Source organism: Halyomorpha halys, unplaced genomic scaffold, assembly GCF_000696795.3.
Source record: "Halyomorpha halys isolate HHAL.00 unplaced genomic scaffold, Hhal_1.1 Scaffold178.1, whole genome shotgun sequence".
Classification (NCBI taxonomy): Eukaryota; Metazoa; Arthropoda; class Insecta; order Hemiptera; family Pentatomidae; genus Halyomorpha; species Halyomorpha halys.
Window position 1 is genome coordinate 909567 of NW_027105168.1, and position 12409 is coordinate 921975.

Consider the following 12409-nt stretch of genomic DNA (forward strand, 5'->3'; position numbering starts at 1 on the left):
TTTTACGTATATTTGTATATTTTGCTCTATATCTTTATACGATGAAAGTATATATTGAGCGTAGCGAAGTCAATTTGATTAACTTGTCTTGGTAGATATAAAAACAAATAATTAAAAATATTATACTCTTAAAGTAAATATTCTTTACAGTTATTGTGAGAAGACTACAATTGACCTAACACCAAGCTTTTAAAACTGTTTTGTTATGCAACGGCCATTCGTAAAGAGATTACGAGCGCCCTACGAGGATCGCTGTAAGCTGATTTAAACCTCTTTCCTTTTTGTATGCATTCGTTTAGTTCCCAGTATTGTAATAATGTTAACTACTGGACTTAATGTATAACTTCTCTTTTTTCGCCTCTTCAGCGTTATTTGATGATACTCGGTGCGGAGAGTTTAAGAGAGGAGCCTGTTGTGTTTCTGGAAAGGGGACTCAAAAGAACTTGATGGGCACTCGAAATGTTTGGACACGGGAAAAAATGGCTGGGCTTAAAACACGGGTAATTACTGCCATAAAGGAGGAGAGAATGGAACGAAAATTGAAATATTTTACTACACCTGCTTGGTAAAAGTAGAGGGAAGAGGAGGCTAGAAGTGAAATCTCCATCAAAGTTGTAGGTATATTTTAGCTAGGATATTATTATTTTCAGTTTTCAACGAAATTTATTTTTTAAAAAATGGATATTCATTTTATTTATATCATAAATTTCATTATTTTAAAGGAAAAAAACATGTGCCGCTAGAAGAGGTAGGGGCTTTTGTATAAGAATTGTGCAAGAAAATGATTTGTTCAAGACCACGTTCAACTGTGTTTTTACAATTAGGGTACCTACTTTTATATATAGGCTGTGTTTGCCGCAAGAGGGCTCCTTAACCTACAGTATTTACTCACAGCTAAATTAGAGAATATCAGAATTAATTATCTGCCCAAACTGGACTCGAACCCGTGTCCTTGGGATAGTGAAACGTACCTTGCTCATTGAGGAGTACGTAGTGAGAAGGGGGGGTCCTTATTTTATATTTGCCTACATTTAAGAAAATGGATCTCAAAAAATATTAGGTCTAAACAGAGTGGTTTGGTCTTAAATCGCATACAATTTAATCTAGTTCGTTTAAGTGTAGAATTTAGAAATCGAAAATTTGATACTTTGTTTTTTGGTCAGTCTTACTATAAAAAAGTGATTTTTTTCAATTTTCGAGGGAGGGAGGGACGGAGAAAGAGATGATGGGAGTGAAAGAGAATAATGAAAGGCTTATAATCATAATTTCAAATATTTATTTGTAATATTATAGTTTCCTTTTATTTATTATTCATTCTACGTATGTAATTAAAAAATGGACACATGATTGGAGCTAAACAATACTCTCGAATGAGAATTATATATTTTTTTAAATAACTTTTCTTTTTATTTATTGAAATTTACAACTGTATAATAAAATACAATAAGTTACTATGATAAATTTCTGAGTATGTATACATGATAATCCAGGGAAGGAACCATCGATCATTGCTTCAAATTCGAAGATCCTCTGACCATCTTCTTTTTAGACGTCTCGGAGGGTTATCAGAGACATTAAGAAATGATGAGTTTGGGTGGTTGAGGATTTCGGAACTAAAAGAGGTATATTTTAATACTTTATGAATATGTTTATTTGTGAAGTAAGCATCAAGGATTTTTTTTTAATATAACTTTAATATATAAAAAATAGTTACCACTACCTAATTTAGTTTTGTTTACTTTTTTATCTCCTCTGAAAAAAGAATCCTTTATCAACCAAATTTATTTTAAAATCGTGAAAAATTCATATTGAATTCTGTGAAAAACTGAAGGAATCTGGTTTTTGCTAAAAGGGTCGGAAAGAAGTCACCTATCCCAAATGTTCCGTTATTAGATCAAATATCGACTTTTCCATTGCTCTAACTTCGGTAAGAAGATGTGAACTAAAAAGAAAATTGAAGTTGGGGCGGTGGGGGGAAGGGCTCAACTAACTACGAACTCCTCATCGAAGATGATAAAAAAAAAAAAAAAAAAAAAAAAAAAAAAGCAGAAAACAGGGGAGTTAAGTGGATCTAGTTCATCATATCCCAACTTGGCTTCTTCCTTTTATTTCAACTTCGTTTGAGACTTACCGGGCTGTCCGGCATTACCAACTTAGTCCATCTCTAACTTATCGCTGGAACTTTAGTCGATTATAAACTTTTTATTTATTTATTTAAAGTTTTGAAATTATTATTTATTTACTATTAGAGCTAGTTATTTATGAGTTCGATGGCTCGATCGGAAATTATTGTGACACGCTTTGATATTTTTTTTATTTATAAACCTTTTTTTATTTCATAAATGTTAGTATGTATAATAATTAAAACATTGATTAGCGATGTACCCTATACAATTCTTAATAATTTGGTTTAATTTGACTGAAATAGTTTGCAATTATCTAATGAGGTTAAGTGAAAATTCCTTCCAGTAATAACTTTCTTTATAATGAGGTGTAGATAGTTTACCGTAAATTAATATAGTCGGGGGAAGGGGTCAGCAAAAAAATTTTTTTTTAATAATTTATTTATTGTTATTTACAACTGTCTTCAAATATATACAACAAGTAAATTTGTTGTAGGTGACATAGTGTCGTGATACAAACATGTGGAGAATCTACCCACCGATAGAACTCCAATAACATTTCTAGAGGAGAATATCTGTAGGCCATCTTCTTTTCAGACGCCTAGGAGGATTATTAGGTAATGAAGGAGAAGCCAGATTAGAAACAAGTGGATTTGGGTGGTTGAGAAGTTTATCATGGAAGGAATGGTATCTGTTTCTGGCCAAATCGGTAACACATGGAACATTGAGGTCCTGATGGATGACTTGATTTGTGACAAAGTAAGGAGCATTAAGGAGTTTACAAAGGATTTTGGACTGTAAGGATTGGATTCTGGAGGAATTTGATGGTTTAGTGGAGCCCCAAAGCTCAACTCCGTATGTCCAGATAGGCCTTATAATAGTCATGTAGATCCAGTCTTTTGTAATGGATTGGCAATTTAGACCGTTTGTCTAGTAAATGTTGCAATAGTCGGAATCGACGAGCAGTTTCTTGTCTTTTCAGTCTTGTATGAGGATTCCATGTCAGTCGTTTGTCGAGATGTAGTCCTAAGTAACGGATCTGTTCGACAGGAATAAGTGGGGTATTATTAAAAGATACTGTAGGGCAAGAGGTCACTGGTTTACGACGAAGGGTAAATGTGATTTGATGGGATTTATTAGAATTAATTTTAATCCTCCAGTTTTGCAAAAAAAATTAAAAATTAATTTATAACTTTCTTTAATTTATCCACTACAAGGTTTCGGGGATATCGCATCATCATCGAGCACACTTAACGATACCAATTTCTATAATTTGAACTTTTATATATATCTATCCTTTTTATTTAGTCTCCTTAATAATATTCAAAATAATCATTATTGCTATCTGATAATATTAAAATTACTCAATACATATTTAAAATCAGGAGAAACTTTTTAAACAAACGTTTTTATTACATTGACTCCAATAATGGTTATAATGATAATTAATTATTATTTATAATAATTATTATCTATAATTCTTAATTATTATTAGTTATAATAATTACTTATAACACCATTAATAGCTATAAATTAGCATACCTTCCTCATATCAGCTGTTATATTTGCTGGCTATTTTGCCCAAGTCTAATATAACATAGTCAAAATTAACCTATCAAAAAACCCGTAAGGAAATCATATTTATTTATTAATTAGTTTGTCTTATGTTGTGTTTATTACCTATTATTAAATGAAAAATTGATAAATATAGGTTATTAATAAATAGTGTGAAGACTTTATGGAGATAATTTATTTTAATTGACAAAAAAACAAGTCTCTAACAGATATATGTATACAAGATATTATAAAATAAATATATTATTTGTGAGAGTGGGTAGCTACCCACGAGCTCGTTGGTAAAGCAATGGACTACTAACTCCAAGGACCCGAGTTTGCAGATAAATATTATTTGTTACCTGTAGCCGTTGAGATAGGCTTAAGCAAGATTAATTTATAAATAATATAGGATAAATTGTATGTGGATAATTATAGTTGGCCTTGATAGGATTTTCGCTAATGAAATAAAGAGGAAAATTGACAAAAATGTAGTTATGATAAATAATTTTAAATGCTTAAACTGAGTGGAGGAAGGTTACAAGCATTGTTGTGGTAAAAGTTTAAGGAAGACACTATTCCTGATAAATGATTTTGACTTTGTTTTAAGTGATATTTGACTAATTAGGTAATTAAACATATGTGAGATATACTTATTAACAAAAAAATATCTTTTACCTAATATTTTTAATGTTTCATAGTGTATACATCGGGACCTGCTCGTGTTATACTGCAGGTGTCCCGAGTGTAATTTATGTTTGAAATTAATGTGTGGAAAAGAGGGGCTGAAAATGTGAGACACTTTATGCTCATGAACATGCATATATTTATTTTAATTAATGATTCATTCCCTGGAGGGGCAGTAATGATTAGTGTGTTAGACGTAAAAAATATTTATATGTGATAATATAAAACATAGCATTGGGGTGGTCTCATAGCTTATCTGATTGAATGACGTTTTCGCCGACGTCTTCTAGGCCGCTTTCCTCGTCAAGGTGTGAGGTGGGCGAAAATGGTGAAAATCATGTGTCTCGCCCGATGTCTGAAAAAACGTCCTCGTTCTTCAAGGGCTGGCCAGCGTGTCCTGGAGCCTGGCGTGATGGTAGGGGTAGGCCAGGTCCCGGCTTGCATGATGCTTAGGCTGGGGCGGCATTGCAGTCGCAGCGTCTTCGGGGTCTTCCGGTGTTCGCGGCAAGGGGGGGCATCAGAAAATGAGACCCCCGATCCCGACTTTATATAAATCAAAAAAAGAACGAAAAAATCGGATTGCTTAAATCCGACACATAGAAATTGATGTTTTTGACCTGGGCAGAATAGCCTGCATGAAGTTAGAGTTGTTTAAATTATATGGTTTCAAAGTTGTATTAAGGTAAGGTAAATTATAAATAATAATGTTAAGTATTTTGAATTCTTTGTAGGATCATACATGTAATAGAAACTGTTTTGTAGTAGATTGTCCCTGAAGATGGCCGGATTGGCCGAAACGTCGGACTTAAAAGAGAAATAAAAGGTTTTGAGACTATAATGGATACAATTTGAATTATTTATTAAATAAATATTAAAGTTATTTTATGAAAGCTATGAAATTATTATGTTTCATTATAATAGGAATATTATAAAATCAAATTACCCAACCAAGTATAAAAAATATGAAACATCAGAAATGAAGTACATCTTCCTTCACCTATATTTTCCATTCTTTTGATTGAAAAATACAGGTAGGTTTATGTTTTTTTTTTCATATCTCATATTTTTTAATTATTCACCTTCAAGATATCCAATTATTAATACAATAATATTATTAATTATGTTCTATTTATTAGATAAGCATTGGTGATTGTTTGACTATTATATGATCCGGAGAGTCGGTATCTAATTTATTTTGCCCCTAAAGTAGCCAAGAAGTTATTTAATGATGCCCGACCCACTATTGACTCGGCCCACTTGGTTAATGGATTGTCTTTGCTTCTCCGGCTCAACAGTCTCTAACAGGATGAGGCTAATGAAAGAAACATAATAGTTCCTATCTTCAAACATATATTCGCAATTTGGCAAATAATAAAAATAAATTTAAAAATATCCTGGTATTACATAATTTTGCATTAGTTTGTTGAATGTTACTTGGCGTGTTAGGGTTATATCGGCCAATAATATCAGTTTTCTATTTTATAATGTTTTCATGACCCTATTGTCAAATATTCGTTAAAATGTCCAGGAAAATATAGTTATATGTTATTCTATACACATAGCAATATGTCGCTCGCTTCCTATAATAGTAAAGAGTAGTAGTTACAATAAAAGTTACTACTCCTAAGAAAATAAACATGAACTACTTTCTTGTACATTCAACTAGCTTTAATTTGAGTGCTAATAGATATCTGTATGTCTAATGATTCCTGAGATATAATTTAACCAAAATTAAGTAAAAAACTACTGATTTTTTGTTAATTTGTTATGAAATGTTGCTTTTCTGTGTCTCCCTATAAATATTATAGCAAATTTGCTCTACTAGATTTTGTAGTGTTGCAGATAGTTTTAACGATATAGAGCTCGGAAAGAAAAAAAAAATTTAACGTCCTGACAGCTACTTCAAACAGGCGCCATTTTTATTCCCCCTACCTATACTTGGCAGACTCATCGATTTTGACTAGTAATTATACACAGTTTTCATTAAAGTATTCAAAAATTGGTGTGAAATTTACTAATTTTTTTCTATCTGGCTCTTGTACCGTATTCTCCAAATTCTTATTTATTTATTTTTTTAAATTTTATCCTCGCTGGGTACTCCAGCAGTTATTCTCTTGGGCATATAATTTTGAAATTTTCAATGTTATATGATAATTTTCATTTTAACCAATTCCGATAGCATTAAAAATTTAACAAAAATTCGTGTTACTTTTTTTTCTTTTATCTGCAAAACTGTAAAAAAAAAAAAAAAAAATCGAAAAAGAAAACCTATCATTACTGGATTTCTCATAAAAATTAATCCTCATAATTGAGACATTTATTTATATGTTATTAGCATGGTTTCCATTTTTGTATTTTCATGGAATCTAGAAAACTAAAATTATGACGACAGATTGTTCCAGGAAACTGAATTCTAAAACAGTTTTGATCTTTAGGGTTTTTTATTCATTTTTCTGTACTGTTTGTTTTTTAAATTCACAAGGTAAATGATGATGGTCTAAGTTGTTATTGTTTTTAAATATTTATTTATTGCTATTTACATACATTGCTAAGTACATTATAATACATTTAGTAAATCTGATCTAAGTTAAATTAGAGTGTTACAGGCGTGTAGAGAACCTACCCATTGGTAGCACTCTATGACATTTTGCTTTAGCTAGTCTCGAGGCCATCTTTTTTTCAGGTGCCTCAGAGGATTGTCAGGAATGGAGGAAGATGCAAGGTTAGAAATTAGGGGGTTTGAGTGGTTAGGGAGTTTATAATATCACTCCTTATATCTGGTTCGGGAAGTTGTTATTTAAAAATTAAATTCAGAGAAATTTAGAGTTTTAGTCTCCCAACCTCAGGAATCGACTTACAGGGTCTACGGATGAGTTCTATCTTTATTTTAATTTCTGGTCTCTTGTTCAATTTTAATAGTTCCAATTTATCTATAAATGCATGAAGAACAGAGTTTACTTCAAAATATCTTTGTATTTATTCGAGCTAACTTGATAATAGTTGTAAATGCATTTTTATACTTAATTTTATTTTTATATAACTGTTTTACATTTCTGTTTTCAGTCTAAAGGTCATTTGAGCTTTAAGAAAAGTTTTCAGTTATGTAAGGTGTAAATAATTAAAAACAGTCTCAAAATTACAAATGGAATTTTCTAAAAAACAATAATGGAATACGAAATTATATCATTTTTACTAAAATTTTTAGAAAAATTGTAAACGTAATTAATTTTTTAAAATATTAATTTATAATCTTTAAATTTCTTTCTTGAGACTGGTAATTGTTTACTAAATAATTCAAAAACACTATCCAAAATTATAGTCTCAAAACATTTATTTCATTCACACGTCCAACGTTTCGGCCAATTCGGCCATCTTTAGGGACAATCTCAAATTTGTCTCATAGTGATTTGAGATTGTCCCTGAAGATGGCCGAATTGGCCGAAACGTTGGACGTGTGAATGAAATAAATGTTTTGAGACTATAATTTTGGATAGTGTTTTTGAATTATTTAGTTAAATATTAATTTTATTACCTTTAAAATTATTTTTGTTCATTTTAAAAGTGAATACTTTAACCACCTCTATTGCATAACGTATATTTTATTGAAAATAATTTTATTTATTTATATTTTCAACTTTATTGAAAATTTATACAAGTAAATTTAATGTTCGTTATACAATGGCGTGACATGAACATTTAGAGAATCTACCTATTGATAGAACGTATTTCACAAGCAGACTAATTACAACCACTTTAAATTTTCTTTTCTATAAGAATTATTATTCTATGTGTGTGTATCTTTATAATTATAACTACAGATATGAAAAAATGAAGAAAAATACTATTGCCTTGGTAACAATTTTATTTATTTATTTTTTCTTTAATAATTTATTTATTGTTATTTACAACTGTAAACATATATACACATCAAGTAAATTTGCTGTAAGAGATATTACGACATGATACAAACATGTTGAGAATCTACCCATTGATAGAACTCCAAAAACATTTCTAAAGGAGAAGATTTCGAAGCCATCTTCTTTTCAGACGCCTAGGAGGATTATTAGGTAGTGAAGGAGAAGCCGGGCTAGAAACGATTTGGTTTGGGTGGTTGGGAAGTTTATCATGGAAGGATTGGTATCTGGTTCTGGCCAAATCGGCAACATTGGGGACATTAAGGTCCTAATGGATGATTTGATTTATTACAAAGTAAGGAGCATTCTGTAATTTTGGACTGTAAGAATTGGATTCTAGAGGAATTAGATAGTTTAGTGGAGCCCCATACTTCAATTCCGTATGTCCAGATATTTTTATTTTTTAAACAATTCTTTTTAGTTTTTAATTGTTTTTTTTAAATAAAACGTTATTATACAATATTTAGTTTTACTGCCCAATTTAACTGTACTCTGATAAATTAGAGTATATTTCATTTGACCACTTACTGTTTTTTCTCCAGTCCTGAATTTACAATTCATGTTGGAAGATATCAACATCGTACTCTGATTATTTCGATTCTACCCAAACGCATCCTTTGGCTCATACGCTTACAACCTCATCTGCCTCTTCGCTCACAATTATTAAGCCAAAAGAACTCCAATAGGAGTTGTCCAATTTTGAAAGACCACCTCATTTTAATAAAGCTCGCCCTACTTCGCTGAGACCCAACACCACCGACCTCCCGCCTCTCCTTCCTTATTGAAACCTAATGTAAATACGTCTTTGTTTGCCTAGCTGGAAATTAAAAAGTCGTACTACTATTAGTTTCCGAAGCAATACGTTTCTCGTGCTGTTTGCATTAAGTAAGAGAGACTCTGCTACGATGAGTGCTGTATTCGAAGCTTCTGTATGAGGGGCTATAAATTCTCTCTATATTCTATTTAGAGCAACGCTGGCAGTCTAAGCATATATAACATTTATTTAAAAAGTTATGAACATTTGCTCATTCATGTTTTTCTGCTACATATAATTTTCGAATTTCTGACCTATATTTTTTTTTTTCCAAAAATTAAAATATCGTTTTACTTTATATAATAGAAGAGCCCAAGAGGGTTAAAGAAGGCAGTTATTTCACTAAAAAAATTTATCACATTAATGAAAACTATGTATTATGTTTGAGTCCGTCTTTTTTTTTTTTTTTTTTTTTTAATGTTCGTCTCCTGCACTTTTTTAACTGTATATTTTACGTATTTTTCAAAAAAAATTCTCTTACCATTGTTACTTATTTCATATTCTTATCATTGTTTATTCAATTTTATTTTATATTGATACTATATTACGTCTTCCTTCCTTTTATTTATATGTAATTTCTTATCACATTATTTTTACATAAGATTTATCCTAGCTTAAATTTCCTTATTGTTGTAATATTCTCAGTTTTCTTTTTTTTGTATCTTTTTAGCCCTGATGAAGCCCTGCAGAGTGGGGTGAAACGTCGGAAAATAAATAGTTGTAAACTATTATTGTTTCTCTTTTGACCGCAACTCTGACCATCTTCTTGTATACTAAGAGAAAATCATTTGAATAGAGTATTTTTGCTATAATATCTGCCCTTATAGAGATATTTACGTTCAATAGTTCTCGAGATAAAGCTTCTTAAAAAGCAACACTTCATAAAAAAATTGTACTGAAAGATCAGTAGCTAGATATAAATTTCTCAAAATAAATCCACTTTATTTTGAGAAATTTATATCTCAAAAAACACCCGACGTACAGATGTCTATTAGCACAAACATTAAAGATAGTTTAATGGACTATAAAGTAGTTTATGACGTTTATCTTCATAGGTGTAATAGTTTTCAAGATACTTGCTAAAGCAAATTGATTTATAATTGTTTGGACAAATTTTCATGCAGGAAATTTATATTCTTATGCGAATATCATAAAAACTACTCCTCCTACAAAGATACACGTTATAAACAATTTTATAGTAAATTTAACTAGCTTTAATTTTAGTGCTCGCAGGTATCTGTACGTCGAATTGTCTCTGAGATATCTTTTTTCATAAATCAAACCTATTGTCCGAACAACTGTAAATTAATTTATCTTAGCACAAATCATGAAAACCACTACTCCTAGGAAGATAAACTTCAGGAACTACTTAAAAGAACATTAAACTAGATTTAATTTGAGTGTTAATAGATATTTGTATGTCAAATGATTTTTGATATAGAGATTTCAAAATTAATTCACTAACTACTAATATTTCAGTAGATTTTTATGAAATGTTGCTTTTCAAAAAGGTATTTTACGAGAAATATTGAACGTAAATAGCTCTATTAGGATTAATATTTCAACAAATTTACTCTACTTTAAGTGATGTTCTCTTACGTTTTCTAGTGTTGTTGGTAGTTTAAAAGATATAGAGCTGAGAATGAAAAATTAATATTTTGAATCAGCCGCCATTTTTTATTTCCCTGCCTTTATTTGGCAGACCCATCAATTTTGATTAGTTGTAATACATAGTTTTCATTGAAGTAATCAAAAATTGAAGTGAAATAACTGCCTTTTTTTCTTCTCGGTTCTTGTACTAATATGAAAACCATGCGCATTGTACATTACACTGGTGTACATGAAAGGCTCAACTTTGTAATACAAATCTTAAGTAATGAGTGCTTACCATAACTTTTTTTTATTATTAACCTAAACTTTATCTTGTTTTTGTTTTTTTTTTGTTGAAAACTCTGAAGACGGAGGAGTACTCCGAAACGTCCGTTTATTTTATATTTAATAAAAAAGGAAAACAAACTGGTGTGGTGAGAGCACCACACAACTTTCACTTTCTACCCCAATTATATCTCCAAGTTTTTGTGATTTTCAAGTAAAAAATCTAAGACGAGAGAAAACGGAAAAGTTTTGAAAAAAATATAGTTATTTTTATTATATATTATCTATATAACCATACATATTTAGGATCCTTGAAGTGGAAATAACGAATATTTTTTTTCCTCCTAAGAAAACAACAGTATAATAAAATATAATGAAGTCGTAAACATAGGTTTGCAATAGGGGGAGATATACCGGTCTCGGGTTTTTTCCAAATCAAACCTGTTTCTATTTTTTTCTCTGTTAGTTATTTATAAAAATATTTTAATATTTTCAATAATGAGAACTGGTTAATTATTATTAAAAAAATAAATAAAGGTACTTTAGTGAAATATTTTTTGAAAAATCATTATTTAAGCTCTTCTCGGAGAATTAATAAGAGCTTAATTTTCAGACTATTTCAATGAAGATGAAACCTATCTGATATAAAAGACTGTCTAATTGTACATTGATATGCTGAGTTTTATCAAAATCGTTGGTACTGTTAGTATGAAAATCGAAAAAATACGAAAAATTGAGTCTCTAAAGTTGAACTTCCCGTCAGTTGATTTTATTGACAAAGGTTCACACTTTGATGCACTTTGGTGATTAACACCCGAGGCATACATCTGTTCTGAACATGTATTTTCAGTTTCATACCACTTTTGGCTCTTTACACACATACACTTTTTTGCGAGACAAGGTTATTTGAACCCAGTGAACCTCAAAACGTGCATTTCTGTTAAAAACATAAATTCGAAACTTTTCACAAATAGTTTCCCTTACTCGATATGATATATATAGGTAAGTGAAAGTAAAAAATGGAATTAATATTAATAGACTCCACTGGCTCATTACCAGTGATGAGCAGCGAGAGGGATACGCTGGGATCTGAAAGAACTCTGCTCTACCCCTCACACGTGGGGGATAGAGTGGGCTCAGGTATCCCCAGGTCGATTGTGTAAATACTGTATATAAGAGTGTAAATGTGACTAGAGATTCTTTTATTTTATTTATTTATTTTTTCATGCACATGGTTTGATTATGTTCATTTTCTTTATCCTTCTGTTTGTATATATTCTAAGAGAGATTTTATTTATTTTTATGTACTTTTTTTTTCATTTATTTATTTTCCATTCTTATTTTATTTTATTTTAGTAAGAATGTGATCATTCATCACTATTATCTATTGACCACAATGGTGTGGCAGATTGTAATATCTATCGATAAATAAAGTTTTAAAT

General features: G+C 30.4%; 1 protein-coding gene across 8 annotated transcripts in view; it reads left to right on the forward strand.

The window, feature by feature from the left end:
- Positions 1 to 12409, forward strand: part of LOC106679133 (small conductance calcium-activated potassium channel) — a gene marked incomplete at its 3' end in the record, with an annotated part of 993499 nt that overhangs the window by 563505 nt on the left and 417585 nt on the right.